This window comes from Tamandua tetradactyla, chromosome 5 (genome assembly GCF_023851605.1).
Source record: "Tamandua tetradactyla isolate mTamTet1 chromosome 5, mTamTet1.pri, whole genome shotgun sequence".
NCBI classification, from domain to species: Eukaryota; Metazoa; Chordata; class Mammalia; order Pilosa; family Myrmecophagidae; genus Tamandua; species Tamandua tetradactyla.
Window position 1 is genome coordinate 149485129 of NC_135331.1, and position 12060 is coordinate 149497188.

General features: G+C 33.0%; 1 long non-coding RNA gene across 2 annotated transcripts in view; it reads right to left on the reverse strand.

Moving 5' to 3' along the window:
- Nucleotides 1-3867: 3867 nt before the first annotated feature.
- Nucleotides 3868-12060, reverse strand: part of LOC143682816 (uncharacterized) — a 72106-nt gene continuing 63913 nt past the window's right edge. Inside the window, exons 2-3 of one of the 2 annotated variants that reach the window (XR_013175294.1) lie at nt 8372-8506; nt 3868-4251 (exon numbers count right to left, since the gene is read on the reverse strand). This is a non-coding gene — a long non-coding RNA (uncharacterized LOC143682816). The remainder of the gene's footprint in view (nt 4252-8371; nt 8507-12060) is intronic. The other variant, XR_013175295.1, reaches the window with a different exon arrangement.

Genomic DNA, 12060 nt, shown 5'->3' on the forward strand with positions numbered 1-12060 from the left:
ACTAGTTTTAGTTTAGGGCCAGTTAATGGTAGTATTACACATGTGTTACTGGGGACTTCCTTGAGTTTTTTCCCTTACAGCTTTGTTTCTTGCTTTAACAGAATGTTCTGACTGCACTTTGCTCAATTTAACCATTTAACCATCCTTTAAGGCCATATGTTCTGATCAGTTTGTTCAATTTAACTATCTGTTAAAGGTGGTTCTAGCCTCCTGAGGGCGGCCTTAGAGTGGTTCCCTTTCTCCCGTGAGGCGAGATCAAGACTACCTAACATTTAGTATTACAGAATTGCTACCTAATTTCGATAGTGGTTAACTCCCCAAAATCTCAACTCTTTTTTTTAAATCATTTTATGACCAAAGGGCATTTATATTCCAAATTCTTCTTGAAAATAATAATCGAAGAAGTCATAGTTTCCATTTCAAGAGTACGTGAAAAAAATTGAGATTAAAAACTGAAATTATTAGAACTAAAACATCTTAAGTCTAAAAGCTAGACATTATTCATTCATCAAATATTATGATAAACAAGTTCTTATTTGGAAACTAAACTAGTCGAGGATATCATTAAAATCCTTAAAAAAATGTTTTGGTCATGTCACGGGCCTCCCAGAGCCATCCAACTTGTATACTAATTATTTTTTCTTGGCTTCATGCTGTTTTAATTACATTCATTATTTCTGTCATTCCGCAAAGTCTTATGCATGGAAGTATTGGTGACCGAGTGTACAGCCATTGCTTTTTCCCTGCTGTGCAAATGGCTTAAGTCCAAGCTGAGGTGTAAATGAAATGAGTTTAGAAGGCTAAATTTGGTCCCCAGTTAATTTGCTTCACGAACCTGCTACCTATTTTTTTTCTTTGTCATAAGTTGGCTATGTTTATAAAGAACTCAAAAGTTATACTGAAACTGGTTAACTTTTACCCTTAGTAATTATCAATGATGTTGTCAGCAGGAAGTTCAAAGAGGTGGCAATTCTGGGGGGAAAATATGAATTCAACTGTATTATTATTCTTATTAGAAATTAAATAGATCATAACAAGGGGAAACTAAAATATTAGGGGTAAAATTAAAGAAAAAATTGTATCAAGAGTTTTTTTTTAACTGTGTGTTACTTGAGGAATTTTAGGAGTCATATTTGGTTAAAAATATGCTGACACTTTCCTGCTACCTTTAATTTTGGACAAAGAGAGAGAGAAATACTTCCCAGAGGCATCAGTTACTCTCTTCTGCTGCTTGTACATGTTGTGACTTCCCTGCACACTGTGATCCCCTTCTTTCTGCTTTCTGAGTGGAATGCCAATACAACCAGAAAAACTCCCCAAATCATAAATGATGCATAATCATAACCTATGTCTCTTTGACAGAAAACATCTCAATAAATATTATTAAAATGGTATCACGATTGATTTTAACTGCTTTCCTCATATATTTTGTATCAGTTTGATAGAGACTCAGTGCAGTGGTTTATAATTTGTATCTCTTAAGTTTTAAAATGTTAGTTCTTTTAGGGATCAGGTAATAATTGGCCTATACAGAAGATACTCCTTTCTACTGCCGATTAAAAAGAAGCACAAAAAGCTCCTCTAAAGCATATTTTATCCAGTCTATAATATTGATAATGGCTTTTTGGTCATTCTATTTGCTCTGGAAACGAAGAGTTCAGTAATCATTGTTTATTATCAGGAAAGAAAGATGAAGAAATTATGACACCTGCTCTCTGGAAATTAAATTTCAAAGGTGCAAGAAAGATAATCACAGATATTTTATGCATGCAAACTGTACAAACTTGCTTTATGGTGCGATTATCTTATTTTTTGTTGTTTTATTTTTGTTTTTCATAGCACAAAACAATTGAATGTGTAGCAATAACAACATGAAACAAAATCGGAAACACTTTCACAGTAGTAAATTCATTCTCAGGAACTATTTAAAATCCATTTCAGATATTGCTGATAAGCCTAATGAAATGGGCAGTAAGCATTTAGAAAAGTAAGAATAAATAAAAACTAAATGTACCAAAGAAAGTTTATATATTTGTTGGAATGAAAAAGGAGTGTATTTCCACCCTTTTAAAATTCCAGGTGATTACCTTTCTCTTGGTAAATTCATCTAATGCCTCCACCTTTGGGGCTTCATCTTTATAACCAGAACAGCTACTGCATATTCAGCATGCAGCCCACAGATAGCAGTGACTCAACTATGCGGTCTTAGAGTAAAACCGGAAATGATCTCTCTAGTATGGTTAGTTTCATCAAATGTCGTAGTGTGCTTTTCATATCATCATGCTTATTCAATAAAAGTTGAACTCCTTAAGAAAATTGAAAATAAATAATAAAGAACATCAACCTTAAATTCTACAGAATTTACTTTTAAATAGTTTATAAATACCTATATATAATTGTATTTCCGTTTCATTATCTTTAACTGCTATCATTTATTGCTTAACTTAACCCTCTTTTTTTTTTTTCCTCCAGGCTATGGTGAATTTAATTAATCTTATTGTTCATTAGTGAGCCTTTTGCACACATCCCATATGTGTGGTATATCCAGCAAACTTGGTCTTAAAAGTTCTTGCACTAGGCTTCCATTCAGTCCTTGATCGTCATCTAGTAAGAGATCTTTAACTGTCTGTTTACAATTTTGACAAAAGACACATTTTTGTCCTTTGTATTTCTCTTCTTTTCCCTGGCATCTCCTGACTCACTATGCAGGGGGGAAATAAAAAAAATATATATATATAATGAAGAAAGAAATATATATATATTATGAAGAAAGAAATATATATATATTCATATATATATATGAAGAAAGAAAGAAAAACATGCTATAATGTGATTTTGATGGTGTTTAAAAACTTGGTGGTTGACTTCCACCAACCAATGTTTCCCAATAATCTATCTTAGAAGTTTTTTCCTGAGTTTTCTATTTTAGGAGCATTCTATTAGCTGTCTCTCTTCTGTCTTCTTTTGTCATGAATTCCTTTACCTACATTCTGTCCCTTTAAATCACAGAAGGCCAAGTACAATTTCTGGTCTGGGCTGTGACACCGATTGCTCTCTACTAAAAGTTGTAAAGTTATGAAAAATCTTAGTTTAAACCAGAATATGACTTTGAAAACCCCTATCCACGGAGTATTAAGCATTTTTAGAATAGAAATATAAAATGGTTTCCTTATACTCTTAAAACACTTGTTTTCCATTTAATAGCAAATTGATCCATGAAAGCAATTAGCCAAAAAAGCAAAATAAATAAATAAATAATAAAAAGAAACTTGTTACACACTTTTTTTTTATTTAGTTTCCTTAGGAAAGATTATCATGCTTTGTTATACACTTTAACATTTCATGTACTTTCAAGTCTGTTATCTAATTTATCTGAAAATACTCCTGACAGGGAGGTAGAGGAAGGTCATTTAAAGCCCATTTCATAAATGAATAAATGAGAATTTAGAGAAGCTAATGACTTGCCCAAGGCTATGTACATCTTGCAGTAATTCTGTGCTAGAATGATTTTGGAAGAACCAGGTATCAGCACATATAATGGTGAACCTCACCATTTAGCAAGGGAATGGGAACTCAAGACTGATGACAACCTTAAACTAAGCTAAAATGAAAATGTCATAGAAAGCCAAGCCTGAAAATATCATAATTTGATAACACTGACTAGAGAAAAGAAGTGCCTCTTTAAGTATTGTCTGCGATTTGCAAATGAATAGCTTTAGAAGAAGTAATAAAGAACAGTGGTGATAGTATACATAGAATCAGCACAAAAGAATGACTAATAATCCAAAAATTATATATGAAAATCTCAATCCTATAAAACTGCATAGCCATCTTCTGAATATACATTTTTAAAGCAATGTGAGACATTTTTGTTAGATTTTAATTTTAATAAATTGGAATTTGTTTTCAATATCAGCAAATCAAACATTTGAAATACATTTACCTTTTGGTATTTCATTTATTTATTTATTTATTTACTGTGAAAAAATAACATACAGATAAAAAAGCAACACATTTCAAAATACACCATAACAAATAGTTATAGAACAGATTTCAGAGTTTGGTATGGCTTACAGTTCCACAATTTTAGGTTTGTCCTTCTAGCTCCTCCAAAACACTGGAGACTAAAAGAAATATTAATATAATGATTCAGCAGTCATACTCAGTCATTAAATCCTCTTCTCCTTTGATCTTTCTCCCAATCTTTAGAGGTATATGGGCCATGCCTTTTGGTATTACACCTATATTTCCCTGTAAGAACAAAATATGAAGCAACACCTGTTGGTTTTTGTTATCTGATTGGTATGCTCTATTTCAAAGGCAAATCTTACAACAATCTTCTGGTAGATAATAGATACTAGAGGTTGACTTCTTTTTATATATCAAGATGCCAGGAAGGAATAAATTTCTTTATTAAAATAAATTTAACAATTGCTGCTCTGACAAAATGATATTGAGTAAACAAAGGCTAGAAAAACCTAGGAGAAAGAAATCAGTAGTTATATAGTACTAAAAAGGGGGATATTTTCAAATTATTGCTTACTTTGAGAAGTATGAAGCATCAATCAAATAGCTTTATGCACTGTAATATGACAAAACAAATAGAATAAGTGAAAAAAGAAGCATAAAGCTCTTAGTTATACTTATGATGTCAGCATGCTCCATTTTCTTTCTGTTTCTTCCTGGCCTCCTTCATATTGCTAAAGGAACTTTACAACTAACCAAATTCAAAAATGTTCTGCTGAGAAAAATCATTGAAACTTATAAAAGCTACTGCTCATTGCTGGGCACTCAAGTTAATTAATGTCACAAAATTAAAGAGAAGGCCTAGGAGATTTAAGTTTATTCCTTCAGAATATATTTTGGTTTACCTAATTCTGTCTAATTTGTGTCATGCACCTTTAGATGTTATAGCTACCACCTTACAAAAATGAATATGAACCCTACATCAAGGGATCTTACAGTTTTTTAGATTGACAGAATAAAATAAATAATGTAGATAATTCTATAATAGAAATTCTGGTAAGTCTATAGAGAAAAGGATGGATACTATGAAAACATAGGAAATGTAAGCTAATCTTGACTTAATTCAATAATAACTTTGTTAAAAGGTGATATGCATATATCAAAAATTTTAAAGAATTCATTTTAAATATCCTGAACATGGAATACTATTTTTTAAAAATCACGGTCAACCTACTCAAACTTCCATTCATGAGAACTTCTCACCCCTATGTCCCTCACTCTTTTAGAAATACAGAGGAAGAGGAAAAATAGATGACAATGTTCAGAAAAAGAGATGATAGTTTGGAAGAAAGATAATAAGAGTCAATATTTTAATAACTTGGATTTCTTAGCGACAGAACAAATGGTATGGCAAAGAAACAATATTCAAAGATAGCGTAGAAGAAAGGTTTGCTGAACCAAAGGAGAATCTAAATATGTAGATCAGAAGGACTCATCATATATGAGATAAATTAATATAAATAAATCAATGCTTGAAATACATATTAAGGGTTTTAAATTTTCAGATATCAATCCCATAAGCACTCAGAGAGGGAGAAAAGGAACAGACTACATAAATCTAGTAACTGAAGAAATAGCTGGTACTTAAACAATCCTAGTAGAAGAACATCATTTCTACACAGTTCCTTCCCTGTTTTTTCAGTCTGACAACCCCCAAAAAAATTATTGTAGATTTGAACTTAAAGATCTACCCTAGAATACTGAATGATTAAGCCCATCATCCAAGGAATATGTTATCATAGAAATATACCTGCCTTTATCCAAAGGGTTTGTAAGATGGACAGCCCAGGGCACCTCATAATTCATGGCAAAAAAAAAAAGAAAAAAATTTTGAATCTGTGTGAAAATATATTTTGAGCCAGTATTTTAGTTATGTATGAGACATGTAATTCATGCCAAATTTTGACATTTAAAACTTACAAAAAGACCTCATGGGAGATAGGAAGGTGCTTTCTATTTGCAACTGGAGCAGAGTTTGGCAGAACTGCACTGCGAATATGTTTGTAAGTGCTATGCATAAAGACCTACAGAAATTGAGGAGGTGTACTACCAAAACAGAGCTGCCTATTTTGAACAGTACAGAGGACAAAACTTATCTCCATTCTGTTAAAATCAATAGCACCTAATAAAATTGCTTAATTTATAAAATGCTTGCAAATGCTTAGCATATAAGGACTTTTTACTCAAAAAGAACACTCTGCTTAAGCAAATGGTAAATGAATCATTTTGTGTTTAAGTCTATAAAGAATATGAGAAAAGAACACAAGTAAAAGAATGCACATGCTGCTGTATCTTCTTTGCTTGAAAATCTCTGATTCCATTATTCAGTTTCCTTTTTTTTTTCTCATCCCATACTGGTGTCAGCATTCTTTAAGCCTCTGTGGTTGACCTAAATCTGCTCTTCATAAATTCTCTTTTGTGCATATTATTGTGGTTTCCACCATTATTATTAGAGCTACACTTATACACATGAGCCAGCACCCTTGGATATAAATAACCATTGGAAAAGCCCATTTGAATCTTTCCCATCAAATCAAATTTTATAATGCTATACCAAGTTCACTGTTTTCATATTCCGTGTTCTTCTTACCATCATCAACCACAACATTTCCATCATTAGAAACACATCACTTTCAGTATTTGTAAAAGGATCAGACCTCCTATGGAATTTTTTAAACATCTTTCTTGCCCTCTTTCTTAAGAGTAATTAGTCACAATATCCTGATTTATCTTTATTTTATTTCCTTTTTGTCTTTCTTTCCACCACTGTCATTCTATACCATATGCCACCCCAAGTTCCCTCTTGAGGTAATGAGGATTTCACTGCATTCGGTCCAATGATCCTAAATGAATGAACTCACCCTCTAAAGTACCGTGTTCATTTATCTGCACATGACACAAAGTAGCATCTATCTTATTCATCTGGTCTAACTCTCGCATATGGCATACATTTATTGGGTCCACTTTATTCCTCCAGTCAGAATTTTCCCACTATGCTTTCATAGGTAGTCTCCACATTGTCCGCTAAGACCTTGTGCCACTTCAATGTCATGAGGGTTCTATAGCTTAGCAATGAGCTCGGTGTATAGGAAACATTTAATTAAGGTAGCTTTCATTTTGTCTTAGAATCAATGCTATGGAGCACTTCATATGTGTTAGGCCTGTCTCCCCAGCTGATCTATTGCCTGGATCATGTTATATTTAACCACCACAGTACCTTTCTGAACACAGAATGGGCATTATTTGTTTTCAATTTTTTGTCTTTATATAAAAATCTAATTAAGTTGGATTTAAATGCATTGAATTTTATGATCCTCTAGAGTTTAAAATATAAATACCAGGGGTAGATTACTTCCAATTTCCCAAATAAATAAATATATATATATTTATATAATCACAATATAATATAATATATGTTATATATTCTATATGTCATTGTATTATACATATAGTATATATAAATATTTAATAATACAATTCCATTTAAGATTTTTCCTTCTTTAAATCTCTTTTTTATTACTGCTTTCATTTCTTTAATAAAATGAATGCATCTTACCAAAAAGTTCAATACACGTTTTCACAAAATAAAGTAAAAGAATAGTATTAATCTTCCTTAGAGATTAGAAATCATGTTCATGCCCACATAAAATATGGTGATTTATAACTGAATTCAAAGGAATATATTATAAACATAAAGTAAATAATGAGGAAGAATCGAAGCATATGTCACAAAACTCTAAATGCTTAAAAGACTAATAACTGTCCAAGTCATTTCAAAGGAGCTAAATTCAATCATACAATTACACTGATAGGCCTTTAACACACAACTCTTTGCGGACCATAAACACAGAGAATGAAAGAAAAACATAGCAAAATTGTTGCATCAATAATGAATGATGAGAACCAAAAGGCTTCTGAGGAACGCATTCACAGTGTCATTAGTATGCAAGTCAGCTTTCTAAACTAAGAAATGGGATAAAATAAGAGAGATAGAAAAAGTCTTTGTGAGTGCCACAAAATAGAAATGATTTTTTCTGTGTTTATTTCATTTGAGGTGTGTAAGTAATTTTATTTCTCTGATTAAAATTTTGAAATAAACACATCAGCAAGTTATAAGCAATATATATGTATATAGCATTTTAGCAATCTATTGTTTTCACCACTTTCTAGGCACTGTGTTAATATTATATTTCCCATTATTAAATAAAACAGCAGCAAAATGAACAGCTTTTGTATGTGTATCGATTTCAGTTTAAGAAAGTGGTTTTATGCAATGACAGCTGGCTATGGTTGAGAAAAAATAGTAAATAAATTACTTGTAAGTGACATGCTGCACGCTTCATACCTGGTTTGGAGGCAGCCTACGTAGCCCAAGAAAAATGCTGGCGGCATTCACAAGAGAACTGGTCCCCAGTCTTAGCTTTGTTCTTTACTCTGTAAACTTGGGCTGTTTTGCTTCCTTGGGCCTCAATTTCCTCATCTGCAAAGTAAACAGGTCAGAATAGATGATCTTAGGGCTCTCTTATACCTGGAATGCCTTATCTTGATGTGATTAGCATGTGACCAAAGTTTTTAAGGATGAAAATTACTTCATAAAGGATGGTTACGAATTTTTGCAAATTGGGAGTTTTAGTCAACTCTTCAGTTTTGATACACACAATTTTAAAATGCTGAACTTCATGAAATCACTTTAGAATCTGATCTAACTACTAGGCATGCATTCCAGTCTGTCAACTCTCAGGTTTAGGTGATGGAAAGGAGGCCTCTTTAATTAGTTGCTGAGAGAAAACTGGCAAATATAAGAGGAATATTCTTATATTCTTAGGGGGAAGAACTCTACCCTAATGCCTTGAGGATGTCTTTCAGATTTCTACTTCATAGTACTTTTCATATAGTCTAATTCACAAAATGGGAGGAGAATTTAAATATAGGAGAAAAAAAACAGTTACTCAGCTCCTCCAAAAAAACAAAAACAACAACAACCCCACAGACACAAGAAACACCTTCAATACTTCATAAAGTGAAAATGTGTGTTGAATGATAAAGGGTAAAGGGAAAAAGAACTTTTGAAGCATCTCTGATAACCAAGGACTTTTATTTCTTTGGATCTTCTCTCTCTTGGCTCATGCTCTTTACCCTCTACATTGCATTACCTGGTACAAGGCTCTGTATGCTTACCTCTTGCTCCTCATCCCTCATCATCTGAGGACTGGTGCATTTTGGAACATTTCTCCTGAAATGTCCTTCTTTTCTTTGGACCCCCTCCATTGCACTGAATTATGATAAATTGAAGGAATTTAGGTGCTCCTGTTATACTGGCCAAATGAATAGCTTAAAGGAAACCACACGCCACTAATTGCCATATGCTGTGTTTTAGTTGACTGAGTTATGTCCTAACAGTTCATACCATGAAACCTCTTAAGTCTCAATTGCCTGAGGTTGCTTGGCATGAACAAAAAAGGAAAGAAAAGAAAAAAAAGCATAAGATACCCCCTGAAAAGCTCACAGTTCAACAAAGCCACTTAGTCACACCACTAAATATTTATTTTCATCTATTTCAGAATTTGTCAGCCTATTCTCTCATTTTTTTAGCCTATTTGGCTTTCTGAAGACATAGACACCTATTTGAGAATAACAGAAAAACTAAAGCAACTTCAGAAATGTAGAAGCACACATTAGGGTGTTGGACCTTCAAAAGTCCTTCAAAAGACTAAGAAAAGGGTCACAGGTATTTTTGTAATAGCTTGCAAATTTTTTTGTTTTCTATATATTAATGATATTTATTTAAACATTTTAAAAATCTGTTTTTAAAGTTCAATGTATTATTATAAAAAAGTGCTATTTAGTGCCTTCCCATAGAATATAAATTCTAGAACAGCCAGGACCCCGTCCTTTTGTTTCCCACTATGACCACTGAATATTGTTCAAGTGCATTCTCAAAAATCATTGAATGAATAGTTGAGTAGATGGATATGAGTCTTTTTTACCTTGATGCCCCTGAAGATGTTGAATACTATCTCTAGTAATGGTCTGATAAAAAAGTTTTGTTTTTTTTTCTACTCTTGTATTCACTTGTCCCTGTACAGTGAGCAGAAGACATTATTCTGGCAACCTTTGTCTGGTATATTCACTTACAGAAAGAGCTACAACTATCTGTTTCCCAGGGCTGGCATTACAAATTACCACAGACCAAGTGACTTATCAAACCAGAAATTCACTCTCACAGTTCTGGAAATCAGAAGTTTGAAATAAAAATGGCTTGGATGACCAAACATCTTTAGGAAAGAATCCTTTCTTTCTTTTCCTAGCTTTTGGTGGCTTCTGGAATTCTTTGGCTTGTGGTGGCATTACTCTCTGCTTCCACCTTCACACGGCCTTCTCAGCTTGTCCCTGTGTCTCTTCTCTGTTTATCTCTTATAAGGACGTTTGTTATTGAATTCAGGGCTTGCACAGATAATGCCAGATAATCTTGTCTCAAAATTCCTAATTTAATTATATCTGCAAAGACTTTTTTTACCAAATAAAGTTATATTCATAAGTTCCAGGCATCAGGACCTAAATATCTTTGTGTGTGTGTGTGTGGGGGGGGGGGGCTCCATTCAACCATCACACTACTTTAATATCAATAATTGTAGAGTTCTGCCTGGCTAAATAGAGGAGTAAACTTAAGACAATTCACTTAAGACACTCTGCTTTGTGATGGAGACTTTAAACTTAAGGCAGTTCACTTAAGACACTCTGCATTGTGATGGAGACTGAGGATTTCATTGACATTTTCCCAGGGCTAACCTGGAAATAGAGAGAGAAGAAAGAGCTTGGTTGATAAATCTTGCATCCCATCCACTTTCAAGACCAAATAAACCCTATTATTATTATATCTCTCTCAGTTTTTCACTAATTGGCCTTTTTCACACTTTGTTTGGCAGGCTCCAATGTACAAATATGTTGGAAACTAAGAGTACAGTGAAACTAATTTTATGGAGAAAGAGTTGATGCTCCCTCTTTCTTTGTCTCAGGCTATGTTCATGGCAACAATGACTTATCAACTCAGAAATATGCAGAGGCTTCTTAGTAGATGTGGAACATTTTACTTTCCTTCTATTAAAAAAAAAGTGAAGATAATTAGATACATTGGCATGTTCTAAGTTTGATCAGAACCTCTGCGGATTTGAAGATTTATACATCTGGGTTAGTCTGGTAATAATGTATTCAACCACATTTTTTCCTTAGAGTCAACAGTGGTGCTGAAGATCTATGAAAAAAAAAATACACTAATGAAAGTCTAGAAGATTTGTGGAGAGGACAGGACTTTGAAATAGTTCTTTAAAATCCTTTGTCATCATTCTCTGATAGACAAAACAACAGTTTCCCACCTGGAACATACTCAGTCTTTATTGATACCCAAGGAAACCAAGGCAGTTATCATAAGAGAAAATTCAGGAAGGTCTGTATTAATGATGACTTAACCATTTTTTTTGTAACCCAAGAAAATATCCTACTTTGCCTAAAACTCACTTGTGATAGAGATCTTTGGATATTGAATCTGCCTATTTATACTCTACTCAATAAGTGACCAAAGTATACAAGAAAACAAACATCCTTAAAAGTCCCCCAAAGTTATAATTATGTAGGGGATCTTCACCACAAAATTTTAGGACATTGACTTCACCTACTTTCTGGATTATGATTTCAGAGAAGAAAATGGCTACTGTTCTTCTGTTTTCTGATACGGACCAAATAAGTATGGTCTTCAATCCTCTGCCTTTGTTTATAAATAAATCACCCTCTTTATGACTTCCAGACATTAATCTACTATTTGGGATATCATAAGCCATAAAGTCTTTTTTTATATTTTGACATAGTGATATCCTTTCTAAAGGGAAAACATGCATCATGCATTCAAATGTTGGAGTTGCAGCAGTGTTTAATTTTTCTACAAATATTGGATGTGCTCTTCTAGAAGTCCTAACTCAGGAAAAAGTAAACATCTATCTGTTAGTCAATGAAAATAGGCCTCTGAAAAATGAATACTAC